The sequence below is a fragment of the Sorex fumeus genome, unplaced genomic scaffold (assembly GCF_029834395.1).
Source record: "Sorex fumeus unplaced genomic scaffold, SorFum_2.1 ptg000110l, whole genome shotgun sequence".
NCBI lineage: Eukaryota > Metazoa > Chordata > Mammalia > Eulipotyphla > Soricidae > Sorex > Sorex fumeus.
Genome location: NW_026606167.1, coordinates 391,513 through 407,874, shown reverse-complemented (window position 1 = coordinate 407,874; position 16,362 = coordinate 391,513).

The following is a 16,362-nucleotide window of genomic DNA, read 5'->3' as shown; positions in this document are numbered from 1 at the left end:
CAGGGAGTCTCCTGCTTGTGCCCTGATGGAGCCCTGGAATGAGAGGTCCCATGGACCATACCCCACACCCTGGTCATGCTGGACCCCAGTGGGGCCTACCTCCAAGCTGAGATGGGGTGAACATCCCAGAACTAACTCACGGGGATGGGTCTGGGTACATGTCAAAGGGCCTGGAGCTCTTTGTGGTGGGCTGCAGGGTCCAGCCAGGCAGACGTTTCCTGCCGGCAGTCCAGGGAACAGGTGAGATGAGGGACTGGGTCTCTGTCCTCGGGCCCCACAGCACTCCTGGCCGGCCCAGGACATGCCCAAGTGAGCCTGGCGAGGAGAAGTGGCCACGGAGCCTGCCCGGGAGGCCCAGGGAGGATGGAGCCGGGAGGGCCCCGTCCTCAGCTCTCGCTGGTGCTCATGTGTGGACAAGGGGAAACTGGTCTGCCCGGGGATGGGAGGGGCCAGCTGGCTGGCCCTGAGGGGGAACAGATGCTCCCAGTGCCTGTCACCCCCCCCAGCAGAGGTCCCGCCACCTAGCCTCACTCCAAGGGCAACAGGACACGGCGTCCCCCTCACCAGCTCCTGCCCAGGGTCCGGGCAGGGTGGCGTCCCCTGGCCAGTGCCAGCGCTCTCCATTGCCCGTTCAGGTGATCCCTCAGCTGGGTCCTCCTGGGCCTGTGGGCTCGGGGCCCTGGGTCTGACGCAGGTGTGGGAGCAGTGGACAGACCTGTCCCAGCATATCCGGTGCCGTCCATCCGCCCAGCCCGTCCCTCTCCTGCTACTGCAGCTCCACTCTGGGCCTCCCTCCAGCACCCACCGCGTGGCGGCATGAAATGACATTCTCCATGCAAGCTCTCAGCCATGGTGAGGGGCCTTCCCGAGCGCAGGGCCCAAATGAGGCCGATCTGCTCCAAATTGAAATTTATTGTTCCACTTCAGAGCCTGGGCTTGAATATTGATGCAGGCCAGGCTCTCTGGCACGAAGCAAACAGGCGGGCGTGTAGGGGGGAGCTGACTGTGAGAGGCCTTCCTGATGCCAGGACATGGTGGACCGGTGCCGACCTCTGGTGACCCCAACAAACCCCCCAACAAGGAACCTTTGGTCACTTGCAGGTTTTCAGGAACTGGACAGGGAGCGGCGAGGCCTCCTGAGCCCATGGGATCCACCAGGGCCAGTCGAACTGGGCCTCAGCTGGGGGTGCTACAGAGTCCAAACTCAGGACAGGCGGGCTAGGGCCCAGGATTCAAGGGACCCGCTCCTAAGGTGTGGACATCAAAGGGGGCCCATTTGTGTGATGCTTCCACACAAGTGAGAGGCATTGGGGACAGAGAAGCAGAGGGAAGAAAAGGGAGCCACGCTGGTGATGTCACTCTGGAGAACTGGAAGGGACAGAGAGGAAGCTGTCCTGACTGGGTGGGAGAGCGTTCCTGATTGCCAGGGAGAACATCCCTCACTTAGTGGAAGAGCATCATCCCCTGACTGGGGGAAAGCGTCCCTGACTGGATGGGAGAGCATCCCTGACTGGGTGGAAGAGTATTCCTGACTGGGTGGGAGAGAGTCCCTGACTGGGGGAGAGTGTTCCTGACTGTGTGGGAGAGCATCCCTGACTGGGTGGGAGAGTGTCCCTGACTGGGGGAAAGAGTCCCTGTTTGGGTCACTGCTTAGGAATTCCCATGGGGTGAGGGGCTGCGGGAGACCCGGGCCTCAGTGCTCAGGTGCATCCGTCACTGACCCTGCCCTGCACAGTCCCCACAGGCCCCAGGTGCTTGGCAGCACGCCCTGGGTACCAACACTGAGCCAGCAGCCTACCTTGCTAGCGTCCCTGGCAGGAATCACCCCTGTGGGGCTCCTTGGGGGACTCCGCATCCTGAACACTTTTTCCTGAGGAAAGTGCTGGTGGCCGCAGCCTCAGGCCCTCCTGGGAGAACGGGTCCTGCCACACTGGGCCTTGTCCCATGCGGCCCGTGCCGGCTGCCTCTAACCAGCTCAGTCGCAGGCTCCTCCCTCTTGCCCCATCCTGGGCTCCCCCTCCCTCTGCAGTGGGGGAGGGCCCTGAGGACCCCCCCGGACCGTGGCTCTGGGAGGGCAGCTCGGGGCAAGGCCCTGGCACACCTGCCAAGCAGGGGCGGTTCCCGCGGCCGTAGCTCCGTGTCCTGCTCTCCTCCTCCCAACCGTGATCATGAGTGTCGGTGGCATTTCCTGCTCCCGTGGGGACAGGCTGTGTGTCCTGCAGAGTGTCTGGATGTTGCAGGGAGAATCTCAGAGTCGGGCTTGCGGCGTCTTGCATGGATGCTTGACTGGGAGCAGTGCCCTTGGCGCGGGCGGGAACCAGCCGCCAGGAGCCGGCACCCATTAGGCCTGACACGTCCGCAGGCTTGTCTGGAGGCCCCAGCTCCTCCTCGGTCCCTCTTGCTCGGTCCCTGCGCGTCCCGGGGATGGTTTGTTGGTGGCACCGCGGGCAGTTTCCTGTCCTGCTCTCAGCATGGCCAGAGCCCCTGGGGTGTGGGCCGTGCAGCTCACGGGGGACTGAGTAACGCCCCCAATTCCTGTCTGCAGCCCCCGTAGACAGGAGGGTGAGAGGCCGTGACGTTCTGGGGGTCCCTGCCCATGGGGCTGCACCCGCCTGCTCGTGGCCACTGTCCACTCAATGAGGGTGGGATGAAAAATGGACAAGGGCCATTGGAAGGCTGGCGGAGCCTTGAGGGCCCCTGACCTGACTCCACCTGACGCATGTGCAGGAGAAAGGGTAGCATCACAATCAATCACACAATCACAAATCATCCTGTTAATCGTCGATTGCCTCGAGCAGGCCCCAGTAACGTCTCTTTCATCCTAGCCCTGAGATTATATTCAAGGCTCTTTAGGAGAATGAGCCCCATCATTGTTACTGGTATTTGGCATATTGGGTACGCCACGGGGAGTTTGCCAGACTCTGCCATGTGGGCAGGCTACATTCAGTAGCCTGCCAGTTTGTCCAAAGTAAGAATGAGATAATAAGATGTCATAATGAGATATCGCATTTGCGGCCGCACGGTTCCGGGAGCTGGTTTTTATAGTCTCAGAGTCTTGGCCGCTGATGGGATTACACGGCGCCAGGGGGCCAGTTGGTGGGTGTGACCCCCGCCTACTGGAATTTGGAGGATCTGGGTGGAGGATGCTCGGCCCAAAGGGTGGCATGTGGATGGGAAATAGTGAAGGCAGAGAATCGCTGCACCAGAAGCGTCTCGGGGTTTCATGGGACCCCCTGAGGCAGCCTCACTCCCACCAGGGGATGCCCCTGTCCAGCCTGCCCTCTGGGCACTCTGGAAACTGACTGCTATGGGGCCTAGGTGTCCGCCCCACCTCTGCTGGCCCTCCCGAGGTCCAGGCCACAGAGGTCACTGACTCAGGCCACAGGGGTCACTGGCTTAGGCCACAGAGGTCACTGGCTCAGGCCTCAGAGGTCACTGGCTCCAGGATGGTCGCAGCCTCCCTCCCGCTGCCGCCTGAAGCTTGCGCCTGAGGCTGCTCCATCTTATCACGCTTCTTTCACCAGCAGCAAAGTGGCCGAGAGCGAAAGTGGGTGGAGCACACCCTTGGGGTGACCCTGGGGCCCCAGAAACAGAAGTGCTGCTGCCCAGCCTGGCTCTGGCCAGGGAGAGGCCAGCAAGGCCGGGAGGGCAGAGTCCCTGGGGCTGGTGTGAGTCTGGTCCTGCCTCTGGCCCAGAGGGGCTGTGGGCGGCACTGGTGGGCACCCGAGTTTCTGCCTGAAGAAGGAACAGGAATGCCCCATTATTGAGCGAAGGGGCTGGTGTCTCGGGACGGTGCAAACTCCTGGCGGAAAAGGAGACTTGTGCGGGAGCTCACATCGTCAGCCCAGCTTCCGGCCACCCATGGGATGGGGTTGACATCACGCATGAACACATATGTACACATACACAACAAGGCACTCGCACACACATGCACTCACACAGGCCATTGGACACAGGTACACACATAGAAACACGATGCAAGTGTGAGTCTTGTGTTTGCAAAACAGACGCAGATACACATGTGCCAATGCAAACATACACAGACACGTGTGCACACAGTGCACATGCAAACATATAGACGTGTGCACATAGCCCACATGTGCACACCAACACTCGCGAACACCAGCATGTGTGCACAGAGCAAACTTACATGTTCACACAGATAAGCAGATACACATGCATGTGTGCACACAACACACATATGCACACAAGTGCACAAATGCAAACACACATAGGCATGTGTGCACACAGTACGCACGAACCAGCTCATAAAAAAGGACTTGCATGCACAGGCGCAATATATACAACGTGCCCATGCACGACGTGTGCACACAAGCACACTGACTTGTCAACACACGGAACCATACATAGACATGTGTGCACACACAGCCACATGTTCACACACATACAGCTCATGTGCGTGTGTGTGGACACTGTTGGTCTCTCCTGCCCTTGCCCAGATGGCCTGGTGGGCAGCTGCTGGCATGGGCCGGGTTGCCCGTGAAGTTCGTGCCCTGGGCAGGGCTGGGCGCGGGGGAGGCAGCAGCCGTGGCGGGCGCCTGCTCTCACCGACCCTGCTATTGGCTTTAAATCGATTTTCCAGACAATGATTTGCCTACTCACTTTAGATTTGCGATTCTCTCTGCGACGGCCTCAGAGCCAGCCTCCCGGGGCGCTGAGGAGGATGGATGTTTCATCCCGCCCGTCCCGGCGGCTCCTCTCGGGAGAGACGTGTGTGCGCTTCACTGGCCCCGCGGACGCAGGGTCCCTCCTCGCGACTGCTCAGGTCCCTGATGCCGCTGCAGCACGTCGTCTGACTGGGTGTCCTGTGGCATTTGCCAGCACGGTGCTTGGCCTGTGCCAACCGGCGTCTTGACCAGACTCTGAGGCATGAGGGGCGGCGGCAAGCAGACCTGCAAGGCTGCTGGTCAGTGGCAGAGCTGAGCCCTGGACAGGCCACCAAGGGGCACGGTGGACACCTGTCTGCCTCACGGCGTGCTTCGACCCAGGCTTCCTGGCCTGATGGTGCGCTGCCTCTGCCCTGCCCTTATCCAACTGTCCCCAGGGCAAGGGCCCAACGGGCGCTGGATCGGCGGGTGAGACCGAAACCCGTCGTGAACAACTCTGTGACTGTGTATCTCACAGGGACTTAGCGATGATAATAAAATCTCCTACAACAAACTTATTTTTGAAAAGAAAGAAAAGAAAGGAGGGCAGTGGTGGGTGTGTCCGAGAGCTTGGGTGAGGGGCTGGGGGGAAACTGGGGGGCTCAGAATCGTACTGATAGGCCTGAGGGAGCAGAGGCCCGGAAGGAGGGAAGGAGGGAGGGAGGGAGGAGGGAATGAATGGAAGAATTAAGGGTAAGAAAATGGGAAAGGGGGGAGGGGGAGGAAGGGATGAAGAAGGAGGGAGAAAAGGAGGAAGGGAGGGAGGGATTAAGGGAGGGTGAAAGGAAGGAAGTGGGGAGGGAGGAAAGAAGGGAAGGAGGGTCAAAGGGAGGAGGGAGGGGAGGAAGAGAGGAGGGTGAGAGGGGAGGAGGAGGGAGGGAGGGGAGGGAGAGAGGAGGGTGAGAGGGGAGGAAGGAAGAAGAGAGGGAAGGGAGGGAGATATGAGGGAGGGAGAGGAGAGAGGGACGGAGGGGAGAGAGGGAGGAGGTAGGGGAGGGACAGAGGGAGGAGGGAGAGAGAGGAGGGAAAGAGGAGGGAGAGGGGAAGGAGGGAGGAGGGAGGGGAGAGGGGGTGGAGAGAGGGAAGAGGGAGGGGGGAGAGGGGAGGGAGGGAGGAGGGAGGGGACAGATGGGAGGGAGGAGAGAGAGGGAGAGAGGAGGGAGGAGAGATGGAAAGAGGAGGAAGGGGAGACAGGGAAGAGGGAGGGAGGGAGAGAGGGAGGAGGGAGGGAGGGGAGGGAGGGGAGGGAGGGAGAGAGGGGAGGGAGGGAGGGGAGAGAGGGGAGGGAGGGAGAGAGGGGAGGGAGGGAGGGGAGAGAGGGGAGGGAGGAAGGAGGGAGGGAGGGGAGAAGGGGAGAGGGAGAGAGGGAGGAGGGAGGGGGTGAGAGGGGGAGGGAGGGAGGGGAGGAAATGAGGAGAGAGGGAAGGGAGAGAGAGGGAGGGAGGAGGGAGAGAGGGAGGGGAGGAAGGGAGAGGTTCCATGGAACCTTCTAGCCTCCGGCTCCTCTTCTTCACATACTCGGGCCTCCTCTTCCTCGTTCTGCCACCACAGACCCCATGCCCCAGGGTCAGCGCTGCCCCGAGCCCCAGATCTGCTCTCCTCTGTTTGTGGGTTCAGTGGTGCTGCCGGGCGCGTGGCAGGGAGCCGACCAAGGGTACCCGGCCCGCTCTGACTCCTGACGACTTCACCTGTGAAATGTTACGGCGTTGAACGGATTTTGTTCTCACTGAAGTTGCTGCTTTTGGCGGTTGAACACTTGCCATGAAGTGGTTTAATCCACTGCTAATGCCTTCTAAATCAAACAATGGTTCTTAAGCTAGTTCAATGCTTTATTTCATTATCGTCACACAAATAGTTTCCAAAGACTTGATATGCACTGGGAAGATCCTATTTGCTCTCTGTGTCTTTCTCAGAATTCGCTCCTGTTCACAGAGGCTGAGGCAAATCCAAAGATGAATGGCTCTTTGTCACCACAAGGGCGGGAACTCAGACCCGCTCCGGGCCCAGCCCTGCGAGATTCGCTCCACACCTCCTGGGGAAATGCCCGGCCTTCCCTCGGAACAGTCTCAGCTCCTGGCACCCCGAGGAGAGGGGGACACCAGGGCTCTGAGCACGCGTGCCCGCCTCAGCCCCACACATCAGCTGGGAGGAGGAGAAGTAGCCCCGAGACTTGGCGAGCCTGCCCGGGATGGGTGGATGCAGGGACCGTATGCCAGTGGCCTGAGAGGGGCCGAGGGTGTCCCAGACTCTCTGGGCTGCCACCGAAACCCTAAGTAATGACATCGGCCCTGGGTGCAGCTGGGCCCTGAGAGGTCAGCCTCCTCCCTCAGACTCTCACCTCCTCTGTGCAGGGCAGCCTCTTCCCTCAGACTTTCACCTCCACTGTGCAGGGCAGCCTCCTCCCTCAGACTCTCACCTCCATTTTGCTTGGCAGCCTCCTCCCTCAGACTCTCACCTCCTCTGTGCAGGGCAGCCTCCTCCCTCAGAATTTCACCTCCACTATGCAGGGTGGCCTCCTCCCTCAGACTCTCACCTCCACTGTTCAGGTCAGCCTCCTCCTTCAGTCTCTTACCTCCACCATGCAGGGCAGCCTCCTCCCTCAGTCTGTCACTTCCACTGTTCAGGTCAGCCTCCTCCTTCAGACTCTCACCTCCACCATGCAGGGCAGCCTCCTCCCTCAGACTCTCACCTCCACTATGCAGGGCGGCCTCCTCCCTCAGACTCTCACCTCCACTGTTCAGGTCAGCCTCCTCCTTCAGTTTCTTACCTCCACCACGCAGGGCAGCCTCCTCCCTCAGTCTGTCACTTCCACTGTTCAGTTCAGCCTCCTCCCTGAGACTCTCACTTCCACTATTCAGGTCAGCCTCCTCCCTCAGACTCTCACCTCCAGTGAGCAGGTCAGCCTCCTCCCTCAGACTCTCACCTCCAGTGAGCAGGTCAGCCTCCTCCCTCAGACTCTCACCTCTAATGGAAGAGTGCCCCAGGGTCCCAAGCACTAGTGTTTGTGTCTCAGTTTGGATAGTCACAGTGGACAAGGGGGGCAGCAGGATAAGGAAGGCAAAAGAAAGGGGGAGAGGGGGAGGAGGGGAAGGGGGGAGGAAAAGAGGGGGCCTCCTTCTCAGACACCGGCATGTGGCAGTGGTGGCCACCCGTGGGGTCAGGGGACTCAGCCACCCGCTCCCCTCAGCCATGGTGGGCCGGAAGGTGAAGCTCAGGCAGCAGGCGCAGGAGGGAGATAGGAGTGTGGGTGAGAGCAGCCTCGGGGATGCCACCCTCAAGACCCAGCACCCCTCAGGGAGCAGGAGCACCGAGAAGGTGCCCCACAGCCCCAGCGAGGTTCCGATCCCCAACTCCGGGGGTGCCAGTATTGTCACAGTCTGTCATGTTGGTGCCAGGTGACAACCTTGATGTCACCTGGGTTTGAGTCTCTCTAACCACCAGGCATGTGACCTCTTCGTCCCGCGTCTGTCTCTCTGGGGAGGACCCATTCATCTCTCCTCCCCACTTTCCATGAAGCAATTGGATTTTTCGTTGTTGCATTTTGTGAGTGCTTTATAGACGTGGGCATTAGCCCTTTGTCTGGCATATTATTCCTCTACCCCTCTCGGAGAGCCCAGCAAGCCACAGAGAGTATCTCGCCCGCACAGCAAAGCCTGGCAAGCTACCCGTGACGTATTCAATATGCCAAAAACAGTAACAACAAGTCTAACAATCCGTTGTGAGATGTTACTGGTGCCCGCTCGAGCAAATGATGAACAATGGGAAGACTGTGACAGTGACAGTGACTGGCATATTATGTGCGAGTGGTGTCTCCCATTCAGAAGACTGAATTTTTTAGTTTGCCTTGAATTTCTATTGTCATGTGAAACTTATTAGTTTAATGTAGTCTCATGTGTTTACTCTTATTATTGTTGCCATTGTCTCTGGACTCAGATCATTAAAGATTCCCATCACGGTTGATTTCCTAGTCATTCTTCCTGTGTTTACTTCAGTTATACAGATCTTGGAGTAATCTTGAGGTTTTTAACCCACGCCGTGTTAATTTTTGTGGGCGGTGTGAGATGCAGCTCCAGCTTCCACTCTTGCTGTGGGACAATCCAGTTTCCCCCACACTGTTTGTTGAAGAGATTTTTGTGGATTAACTGTCTATACGTCTGTGGGTTTGCCACGGAATGCTAGATTCTGTTCCACTGATCTGCGAGTCCACGCTCATTCCAGTGCCGCAGATTTGATTCCAACAGCTTTGTAGTACAAACGTCTGGGAACATAATAGAGCCCATCTTCTTTATTCTTCGAATGGCTTTGGCTATTTGGAGTGGGGTGGGAGTCTGTTATGGTTTCATATAAATTTTAGTAAAGTTTGGTCCAAGTCTTTGAAGAATGTCTTCGGAATTTTAATGGGGATTGGCATGAATCTTCGCAATGTTTTGGGTGGGATAATAATTTTGACAATGTTAATTCTTCCAATCCACAGTATGGAAAATTTTCCCAGTTTATTCTTCCTTTCTCTACAGTTTTCTCTGTCTACGCCTTCCTACTTCCTTTGTTGGTTTGGTTTCCAGGTATTCGATGTTTTGGGGCACTGTTCTGAGACGGGTTTTCTTTTAACTTTCTTCCTAGTTCATTGTTTGTTTAAAGAAATGCCACAGAGTTTTGAGTGTTGGCTTTGTAAACTCCTACCTTTATGCTGATTGCTTCTAGGAACTTTTGGTAGATTCGTTATGGTTTTCTATAGGTACTGTCTGCAAAGAGAAATAGTTGGACTTTCTTTAAAGTTTAGTTTCCCATGATTTAAAATTTTTTGCATATTTTTATTTTATTTTTTAATTGAATCACCACGTGATACACAGTTCCAAAGTTGTTCATGCTTGGGTTTCAGCCATACAACGTTCCAACACCCATTCCTCTACTAGTGCACATTTCCCGCCACCAATGTCCGCAGTTCCCTCCTGCCACCCCCACGCTAGCCTGCCTCTGTGTCAGGGCACGTCTCTCTCCCTCTCCCTCCCTCCCTCTCAATTCCCTTGGGCATTAGGGTTCGCAATACAGATACTAAAAGGTCATCCTGTTTGTCCCTTTACCTACTTTCAGCGCTCAGTTTCTGTCCAGAGTGACCATTTCCACTGTCACTGCCATTACCATACTGGTCTCCTCTCTATCCCAACTGGCCATACAACCCCCCTTCCCCACTTGTGGGGAAACTGTGGACCAGTCCTCCTGGCCCTTGTTTCTACTGTCCTGGGTCTTAGTTTTATACCATATCTTCTTAGCCCCCACAAATGAGTGCATTCTTCTGTCTGTCCTTTTCTTCTGACTCATTTCATTCAACATGATGCTATGTTCACTTATTTATAAGCGAATTTCATGACTTCATTTTCCCTGGTGCCTGTGTAGTATTCCATTGCGTGACTGCACCTCAGTTTCTTTATCCGGTAACTTGTTCTTGGCACTCAGACTGTTCCCATTGTGAATAGTACTGCAATGAACACAGAAGTACAGATTGCTTTCCTGCAAGGTCCATCACCCATTCATGACGAAAACTCTCAACAGAATGGAACTTGAAGGAGGGTTCCTCAATATAGTCAAAGATGTCTACCACAAGCCCACAGCAAGCATTATTCTCAATGGGGAAAGCCTAAAAGCCTCCCCCTAAGATCAGGGACAAGACAAGGATGCCCACTCTTGCCACTTCTGTTCAATATGGTACTGGAATTACGTGCTATAGCAGTTAGGCAAGAAAAAGATATCAAGGGCATCCAAGATAGGAAAGGAATAAGTCAAGCTCTCACTATTTCTAGATGACATGATACTGTATTTAGAAAATCCAAAACTCTACAAAAAACATTAGAAACAATAGGTTTGTAAAGTGGCAGTTTACAAAATCAATATCTAAAAGTTCATGGCTTTCCTATATAAAAATAATGAAAGAAGAGCAAGAGATATTAAAAGAACTGGGAAGGCTCTGCAGAATGGTTGATGTGGCTACGCTCCGCCCTAGCCCTGCCTGGCGGGAGAGGCTCTGGGGCTGGGCCCCAGAGCAGTGTGGGGTGGGCACTTGCCTTGCCTGTGGCAAGCCCCCGGGGTGATCCGCAGCCCTGAGTTAGGTGGTCCTGGAGCCCCTCGGGAGTGATTCTGAGCAGAGCGAGGAAGAAGCACCAGGAGGAGCCATGGGGGAGGGGTCTCCGCCCCAGGAGCACAGTTAGGGAGACGCTGGGGCAACCCAGCCCTGGGCCCTCCTGTCAGGACAGGGACAAACTCTGGGCCTTGACTGTCTTCTCCTCGTGCATCAGCCCTGAAGGAGCCACCGTGTAATGGAGAACTGGGAATATTCCATAAGAAAAACATGCTCCCGCTTAACAGGGCAGAGTCAGCTGTGATCACACATGCACACGCAGACACACGTGCCTGGCTCTGCACTGACAAGTGCCAACTCACGGACTCGCAGCTTCACCAGTGCCACGGCCATGGCCGGGCCTTCTGTGCACAGCGGCCGCCCCGGCCTCTCTCTCTCTTGTTGACCCCTCTGTGTCCATAGTGTGGGTTTTCCTGGGATGGGGCCTTGGCGGTGTGGGCCACTTGGAAGGGGCTGCTCGTCTCTGCACAGGCAGTGTGACTGTGTGGGTGGGGGACGGGCACGCCCTGAGCCTGTGCCGTGGGGACTCTGCTGGGCCTCTACACTGCTATGCCCCCTCAAGGCAGGGAGCACTGTAGCACTGTCCTCCCATTGTTCATCAATTTGCTCAAGCCGGCCCAGTAACATCTCCATTGTGAGACTTTTTTTGTTACTGTGTTTGGCATATAGAATATGTCATGAATATGTCACGGGTAGCTTTCCAGGCTTTGCTGTGCAGGCGTGATACTCGCAGTAGCTTGCTGGGCTCTCCAAGAGGGGCAGAGGAATAGAAGTAGGGTCTGCCGGATTGGCCGAGTCAGTCGCGTGCAAGGCAAACACCCTACCCGCTGTGCTATCACTCCAGTCCAGGCAGGGAGAGTCTTTGGTTTTTGTGTATTTGTGTCTTTCGGCCAAACCTGGCAATGCTCAGTGGTTCTTCCCAGCTCTACACTCAGGGATCCCTTCTGGCAGTGCTGGGGGACCACATGGGATGTTGGAAATCGAACCCGGGTCGGCCACATGCAACGTGAGCACCTCTCTGCTGTAGGATCACTCTGGCCCAAGGCAGGAATGTCTGGTGGTCTGAGATGTGTCCAGTGGCACTGGGGACTACACCGTTGGCCATCTACACTGCAAACTCGGCATACACACGCAGCCCTGGGCATCACCTAGCCAGGCAGCGGGACGCCGCCCACAGACCCAAACCCTCTGCTCCAATGGTGCCCCACAGACCCCAGCTGAGATGCAGTTCGTGCCATCACTGTGCCCCCAGACCCAGTCTGAGGGACGTGAGCAGAACCTGCAGCCCAGGCCAGCTTCCTTCCCTCAGCCACACACCTGCAGGCCCAGGCCCTCCGGAGCCCAGCGCTGTTCCCTGAAAGCGCCCTGTCCTGGGTCCTTGTGTCTGTGGTCCGGAAAGGTGGGGTCTGCACCTGCTAGGGGAGAGGCCGGGACAGGTGTGTCAGCCTTTCCCCACTCTCAGCCCGCACTCACCAGCAGGTCTGCAGGGAACCCGCTTGCCGGACTGTCCCTGGCCATCTGTGGCTCTTCTGTTCCCTGCAGGCGAGGCTGGAGCAGGGCGAGGAGGGACACAGGATGCAGCTCTACGCTGCTCCGATTCAGTCTTGGTGCAGGCCCGGTGACCTCAGAGGCTCAGAGCCCTCCCGGGGGTCTAGCAGGGAGGCCTCGAGGGAGGGGTGTGGGGGGCTGGAGAGACCATGCGGTAGGGAAGACACCTGTTCCGCACCCCACAGCCTTGGACCCTGTGAGAATGAGCCCTGAGCACCGCTGGGTGTGGCCCAAAACAGGAGAGGAAGGAAGGAAGAAAGGAAGGAAGGGAGGGAGGAAGGGAGGGAGGGAGGGTGGGAGGGAAAGGAAGGAAGGAAGGAAGGAAGGAAGGGAGGGAGGAAGGAAGGAAGGGAGAAAGGAAGGAAGGGAGAAAGGAAGCAAGGGGGAAGGAAGGAAGGGAGGGAGGAAAGGAGGGAGGGAGGGATAAAGGGAGGGAGGAAGGAAGGAGGAAAAGAGGAAGGAAGGAAGGGGGAAGGAGGGAGGAAGGAAGAGAAGGAAGGAGGAAGGAAGGAGGAAGAAAAAAAGAAAGGAGAAAAGAATAGGGAAGAATGTGAGGGGGAAGGGAGGAAGGAAGAAAGGAAGGAAGAAAAGAGGAAGGAAGAAAGAAGGAAGGAAGAAGGAAGGAAAGAAGGAAGGAAGGAGGAAGAAAAAGGAAGAAAAGAGGGAAGAATAGGGAAGAAAGTGAGGGAGGAAGGAAGGAAGGAAGGAGGAAGGAAAGAAGGAAGGAAGGAAGGAAGGAAGGAAGGAAGGAAGGAAGGAAGGAAGGAAGGGGGAAGGAAGGGGAGGAGGGAGGGAGAGAGGGAAAGAGGCAGGCAGGCAGGTGCCTGCGTCTCCCCACCCCTGGCTGTAGAGCAGTGGTGTCCCGAGACCAGGGAAGTCCCCACTCTCTGAGGTGCCCTGGCTAGCGTCCGGCTGGCTGCAGGGAGGGGGGCGCCTGCTCGGGTCCCAGCTACCGGGACAGGGCGGTGTGGGCTCCGGCCCGCTTGGTGGCTCCCAGCTAGGCAGTCCACTCACATGAGTCCAGCGGGCGGGCAGGAAGCGGCCGGCTGAAGGCGGCGCGACCGCGGGCATCTGCAAACAGCTGTTTAAAGCTAATAAAAGTAAACACGACATCCCTGGCCTTTCCCATCAAGTTTATTACTCTAAGCAACAGAGTGACAAAATGATTAGCAGCTAATAAGGCCCGGCTTGGAGCAGTGAGTGACACTGGCCACACGCTTCATTTCCGCCTCAGCCGCACCCTGCCCCCCTGCACCAGGAATTAATATCGTCACGTCCAGCCTCCCTGAATGGCCGGGATCGTCCCCCGCCCAGAGCAATATCGGGGCCAAGTCCATCTCCTGCTGTCGCTGCCCGTGCCCCGGTGGCCCTGCCGGCTGTCGCCCCCACCCCGAGCCCGGCTTCTTCTCCTCTTTGTTTCTCCTTAAAGCATGTGCGGACCTGGGGGAGGGGCACCTACCCAGACTCCGGGCACCCGGCATCGTTCCTGAAGCTGTCGGGTGGGGTGGGGGCCGTGGGGTGGGTCAGGCCCTGGGAAGCTGGGGGTCCCACGAGGGCCATGCCCGCCAGCCCACCCATCCCCACACAGTGCTGTGAGCACAGCTGAGGGAAGAGCTTCTGCTCAGTTGCTCCCCTCCTGCATGTGACGACGGTGGGTGAGGTGGTCCCTGCCTCCACTGAAGGGAGGGTGAGCTCACGGAGACCCAGGGACGGGGCAGAGACCGGCAGAGATGGGGTGAGAAGGGTTTTGGGTTCTGTTCCAGAGCCGGCATTGGCCGCTGGTTCTGACACAGCATCACTCCCAGCTGGGGGGAGAAGCAGCCTCAGACAGTCTCCTGACAGGAAGCTCCACTCGGAGCCCCTCAGGGCGGAGAGCATCGTGGGGGAACGAGCATTCACACTGCCCTTGGGGTACAGCTGGGCCACGGGACAGACTCTCCCCACAGCAGCCCACGGCAGCTGGGTAACTGCTGTTTCTCCTCAAAGTTAATCATTTCAGATAAATCACAGGAACAGTTGAACACCAGAGTGTAGACCACATGTGATGCCATGTTTAGCGGGACTGGCGTGTGCAGGGCACTAAAGGGAGATACCCTGAGAGTTGCCACGGCTGTGTTGGTCAGCCCGGCCTTGCTCCCGAGTGTGGAAGGGCTGTGTGAAGAGCCCTGAGCACAGTCTGAATCTCTGGGGGCTCCCCTGCAGTGCTCCGGGTGCGGGGTCTCCCAGGTGCTCAGCCTGCCCTGCACGCTCAGTGCTCAGGCTCTATGCTATAGCTGCCCTCCTCCGGGACCCCGGCGCATCGGCATTTCCAGCTGCTCCCCGCGGTGTAGCAGGTCCGGGTCATCCTGGCAGCACCCACAGGCCACGCCACGACACGCCGGGGATGGAACTCAGGGTCCTGCACGTGCTGGACTCTCACGCCTGACCCCTGAACCCTGGTCCAGCCATGTGCCCGGAATCTTTATCTCTCGGTATTTTGAATAGGGCTGGGCCGGAGTGGACTGGGGGCAGACAGGTCAGTCTCTGTAGCCTGTGGGCAGGGCAGAAAGCAGCCTCCGTGCAGCTGGGCCCTAGCCGTGAGGCCACTGTGCATTGTGGAGGGGGACGCAGTGCCCAGGGGCCTGGGGGCAACAGAGCAATGGAGCAAGAGTCCGACCAGGCTGGAGCCCGAGGGCAGAGCGTGGGGCAAGTGTCCTGGTCTGCTGGGGGCAGGGGGCTCAGCCAGCAGGCAGAGGCAGCGGCCTGGCCTCAGCTCTCCTGTGACTTAGCAGCAGGGAAAGGCTTCCTGGGTGAGACTGTGGGGGAAAGTTTCGGGCAGGCAGAGTCCAGAACATTCCGGATCTAGAACACTCAGAATTCAGGACACCCAGAATCAAGTGTCTAGAATCTAGAATACTCAGGATCTAGGACACTTAGAATCCAGAACACTCAAAATTCAGAACACTCAGAATCCAAAATATTCCTAATCCAGAACACCAGGAATCCAGAAATTCCCAATCCAGAATACCCAGAATCCAGAACATTCCTAATCCAGAACACTCAGAATCCAGAAATTCCCAATCTAGAACACCCAGAATCCAGAACACTCAGAATTCAGAACATTCCCAATCCAGAACACTCAGAATTCAGAACATTCCCAATCCAGAACACTCAGAATTCAGAACATTCCCAATCCAGAACATTCCCATTCCAGAACACTAAAAATCCAGAACATTCCCAACCAGATCACCCAGAATCCAGAGCATCCCCAATCCGGAACACTCAGAATCCAGAACATTTGAGGCCTTGGGACACGTTAGCTTGGGGCCTCTTCTGCGTGACCCAGATGGGTGCTGACATGACCCTGTTCGTGATGACGTCACACTCGCCGGCTGCCAGGAGCTGCCAAGATCGGTCTGGAACGTTCTTGCTTCTTGTCCCCTTTGGTTCTCGAGTGCCATCCCACAGGCCAGGTGAGCCGACAGCTTCCACACGCCTCTGAACACCAGCATCACGCAGGTGCCTGCCCTCCTCTCCTGCAGCTGGCCACATGGCAGGAGCCCAGAGAGACCAGGGGGTCTGGGAGAGGGACACGGCTTGGCCACCCAGGCCGGGCTGAGGTGGAGCGTTGCCTTGGGCTCAGCGGGCACCGAGTAGGGCCCAGACATGCTCTTGACTTCTGTCTGCAGGGGGAGGCAGAGCCCAAGAGCCCTGGGACAGGTGACAGAGGGGCAGAGGAGGCTGGGCCAGGCCTGAGAGGGGTGTGCGGAGGTGGGCGCGGGGGGTGGGGAAGAGGGGGGAGAGATATAAGGAGAGGAAAGGGAGGGAGGAGGAGGAGATGGTGTGCAGGTGACCTCAGTGAATGCGAAGGTGAAGGAGAAGCCGCATATGGGAGGAGACAGCTGAGGAAGGGGGGAGGCGGGAGAGGAGGGAAGTGGGAGGGCGGAGGAGGGGCACGGGGAGGTGAGTGAGGTGAGGAAGGAGAGGAACAAGGAGGCGAGTGAGGAGGGAGGAAGAGAGAGAGGAGAGAGAGGA